The sequence below is a fragment of the Tachysurus fulvidraco genome, chromosome 19, assembly GCF_022655615.1.
Source record: "Tachysurus fulvidraco isolate hzauxx_2018 chromosome 19, HZAU_PFXX_2.0, whole genome shotgun sequence".
NCBI classification, from domain to species: domain Eukaryota; kingdom Metazoa; phylum Chordata; class Actinopteri; order Siluriformes; family Bagridae; genus Tachysurus; species Tachysurus fulvidraco.
In genome coordinates, this window is record NC_062536.1 from 22,264,613 (window position 1) to 22,269,612 (window position 5,000).

The window sequence follows — 5,000 nt, forward strand, 5'->3', positions numbered from 1 at the left end:
GTTGTCACCCACGGCCTGACGCTGAGGGAGGCTGAACTGCGAGTACAGACAAATCTAAGCCGATACACAGTGGCAAGTGTGATAAGAACATTTTGACTGGAAAATAGGTTCAGTGTATTGTAAAAATATCATCATATCAAAAACATCTGCATGGTTTCAGTAACTGCTCACAGTACTGTATTCTATGCACTATCAACACTTCTGTTACCTTTTCCTGTGAAATTACTGTACTATTATATACTGTTTTTTTTTTTCCTACATAGGATTGAGGGTCAGGAACGACAAGGGGGAAGTCCTCCTATGTTCACAGAACAGCAAGAGAAGGAGATAGTAAACATGGTTTTGGACAACAATGCTATAACACTCAATCAGCTCCAAGCTAACATTGTCAATAACCACGCCAGTTTCAATGATATATCCATCAGGTCTCAACATCAACACTGGTACGCATCCTACAGAATAAACAAATTCAAATGAAGCAAATTTATCGAGTGCCTTTCGAGCACAATTCCGAAAGGGTGAAACGACTGCGGCATGATTATGCAGAGGTATGTATTCACTTTAGCAGTGTGTTCTTGCATACTGTCTCATAATCTTTTACTGTACTGTAATATGTATACTAGATCTACACTGAACTACACAATTTTGCATGACCCTGTTCTTCAGAGAGTTTTACGAATGGATGGAGAGGAGATCCAGCATGAGTTCATATACGCAGATGAGGCTGGGTTCAACCTGACGAGAACACAAAGGAGGGGAAGAAACATCATTGGCCACAGGGCTATAGTCAATGTCCCAGGGCAATGTGGGGGTAATATAACACTCTGTGCAGCCATTACACAGAGGGGGTCCTCCACCGCCATGCCCATATGGGCCCTTACAACACAGCACTCATACTTACATTCTTGGACCAATTGCACAAGATAACAGCAGCAAATCAAATCGATCATATGCAACACATTGTTGTTTGGGACAATGTGTCTTTCCACCGCTCTGCTCTGGTTCACAACTGGTTTCAGCAACATCCACATTTTACCATCCTATATCTTCCACCATACTCTCCATTCCTCAACCCTATAGAAGAGTTTTTCTCGGCATGGTGGTGGAAGGTATATGATCTCCGTCTCCAGGCTGAGGTACCCCTCATCCAAGCCATGGAGGAGGCCTGTGACCAGATGGAGGTAGCAGCAATGCAAGGATGGATTCGTCATTCACGACGTTTCTTTCCAAGGTGTCTTGCTAATGACAACATTGCCTGCGATGTTGATGAAATTCTCTGGCCAGATCCAGCCAAGCGAAGAGACAATGTCTAGTTTTGTTTTTTTTTACAGTAAACTTACAGTACATGTGAACATTTTGGGCGTGTTGACAAATAAATGAGTTACTTCAATCTGCTACATTGGTCTTGTGTAGTGTTTGGTGAATTTACATAATATTTGTACTTTATTGATGGTAGCCTACTCTAATCATAAGGAAGTAGAAATCCTAAAAGTGTTTTAGGTTTATCACAGCAGAGTGTAACTTGTGCAAACAGAGTATAGTAATGTGAAACGTGTGTGTTTCATATGGTAACAAAGTGTGGTTTTCAAACAGAAGTGTATAGTTTTTACTAGATTGTTTAATTATGCAAGGGATCTGTAGTGTTTTGCTAATTGTGTGTGTGGTTGTGCTAATTGTGTGTAGTGATTTGAAAACACGGGCCCTGTTTTGAAAATTGTGCTTAAGCAATCCAAAAAAACTGTAAATATTTATAATTTTATTCACTGTACAATGTAATTAAACTCTGAAAAACAAATAAAACAGATAAATAAAAAGTAAACAGAATAAACAGAATAAATAGTAGCTGAGTTTTATAAATGTTGTAAAATTGGCTCTAGATAAAGGAGACTGTCAAATGACAGAAATCTAAGAAACCGTAAGTATACAGACAAACTAAGGAAGTTGTGTGTGTGATTGTGGGTGTGTGTGGGAGTGTGTAAGTGTGTGTAAGTGTGTGTGTAAGTGTGTGTAAGAGGAAGATCAGCAGTTTTGTGCTCACACTAATTCTGAGAACTGGACATTCGGAACACATTTAGGTAAGGATCAAACTTTTTTATTCTTACATCAAAAGGCAGAAAAGATGATAAACAGATGAATAAAAATTAAGAGAAGAACAACAAAGACATGAAAGGATCAAATCTGGAATCAGGAAATATGACTGAACAAGTGTGTAGTGTTCTAAAGTATTGTGTGGTGATGATGCAGTCAGGTGTGTGATGTACTGAACATAGTGTGTGTGTGTGTGTGTGTGTGTGTGTGTGTGTGTGTGTGTGTGTGTGTGTGTGTGTGTGTGTGTGATGCAGTCTGAGGTGGGACACTTTCAGCTATGACAATGATGACAAAGTAGTAAATATCCAACATGTGTATATTAAAACAGTGCTGTGTCTCAAGTGTTGAAGACACACACACTATACACACTGTATACACACACAATATACACACACTTTACACACACACACACTATACACACTGTATACACACAATATACACACACTGTATTATACACACACAATATACACACACTGTATTATACACACAATATACACACTGTTTACACTCATTGTATACACACACTGTATACACACACAATATACACACACTTTACACACACACACACACTATACACACTGTATACACACAATATACACACACTGTATTATACACACAATATACACACACTGTTTACACTCATTGTATACACACTGTAATATACGCACAAAATATAAACACACTGTATATACACACAATATACACATACAATACACAGACACTTTGCATTTGGTTTCATGGCACCTCCATCACAGGCTCCCCCTTTCCTCGGAGCCCCTGCCCAGCAGTCAGTGGGGTCAAAGGGTAGGTTGATTGGCATCTCTGGAAATTTGGGGATTCCCACTCGGCTGAAGAGCTTGAGGAGCTACCAGGCAACATTCTGGAAGGTGGCTTTTCGAAGTGGGACCACCTCGGGGTAACGGGTGGCATAATCAACCAGGACAAGGATTTATTAATGTACATTCATATACACACATGGTAATGTACACACACACGATAATGTACACACAGACGGTAATGTACACACACAATAATGTACACACACATGGTAATGTACAAACACGATAATGTACACACACACGGTAATGCACGCACACACTGTAATACACATACATTGTAATAAATAGACACTGTATATAGTCACTAATATACACACACACACTGTAATGTACACACACACGATAATGTACACACAGACGGTAATGTACACACACGATAATGTACACACACGATAATGTACACACACGATAATGTACACACAGACGGTAATGTACACACACGATAATGTACACACACACGATAATGTACACACACGATAATGTACACACAGACGGTAATGTACACACACGATAATGTACACACACGATAATGTACACACACGATAATGTACACACAGACGGTAATGTACACACACGATAATGTACACACACACGATAATGTACACACAGACGGTAATGTACACACAGACGGTAATGTACACACACGATAATGTACACACAGACGATAATGTACACACACGATAATGTACACACACACGATAATGTACACACAGACGGTAATGTACACACACGATAATGTACACACGATAATGTACACACACGATAATGTACACACAGACGGTAATGTACACACACGATAATGTACACACACACGATAATGTACACACAGACGGTAATGTACACACAGACGGTAATGTACACACACGATAATGTACACACAGACGGTAATGTACACACACGATAATGTACACACACACGATAATGTACACACAGACGGTAATGTACACACACAATAATGTACACACACACGATAATGTACACACAGACGGTAATGCACACACACACTGTAATACACATACATTGTAATAAATAGACACTGTATATAGTCACTAATATACACACACACACACACACACACACACACACACACACACACACACACTGTAATGTACACACACACACACACTGTAATGTACACACACACACAGTAATATACACACACACACACACACACACACTGTAAAGTACACACACACACATACACACACACACACACTGAATTGTACACACACACACACACACACACACTGTAATGTACACACACGCACACACACTGTAATGTACACACACACACACACACACACACACACACACACACACACACACACACACACACTGAATTGTACACACACACACAGTAATGTACACACACACACAGACACACTGTAATACACACAGACACACACACACTGTAATACACACACACACACACACACACACACACACACAGTAATACATACACACATACGTAATATACACATACTGTAATGTTCACACACTGTAAAATACACACATTGTGATATACACACATTGTAATATACACACACTGCAATATACACACTGTAATATACACACACTGTAATATACATACTGTATACACACATTGTAATATACACACATTGTAATATACACACACTGTAATACACACACTGTAATATACACACACTGTAATATACACACACTGTAATATACACATACTGTAATATACACACATTATAATATACACACATTGTAATATACACACACTGTAATATACACACACTGTATACACACATTGTAATATACACACACTGTAATATACACACACTGTAATATACACACATTGTAATATGCACATACTGTAATATGCACATACTGTAATATACACACTGTAATATACACACTGAAATATACACACTGTAATATAGACACACTGTAATATGCACATACTGTAATATACACACACTGAAATATACACACTGTAATATATACACACTGTAATATGCACATACTGTAATATGCACATACTGTAATATACACATACTGTAATATACACACTGTAATACACACACTGTAATATACACACTGTAATAT

The 5,000-nt window shown here is 38.4% G+C and overlaps 1 protein-coding gene and 2 pseudogenes across 4 annotated transcripts in view; 1 reads left to right on the top strand and 2 right to left on the bottom strand.

Moving 5' to 3' along the window:
- The window catches only part of LOC113650187 (B-cell receptor CD22-like), a 1,781,460-nt gene that overhangs the window by 1,447,609 nt on the left and 328,851 nt on the right, over window positions 1-5,000 (bottom strand). The window lies entirely within an intron of this gene.
- Window positions 1-5,000, bottom strand: part of LOC113663456 — a 644,552-nt pseudogene that overhangs the window by 474,700 nt on the left and 164,852 nt on the right.
- Window positions 2,002-5,000, top strand: part of LOC113650183 — a 410,150-nt pseudogene continuing 407,151 nt past the window's right edge.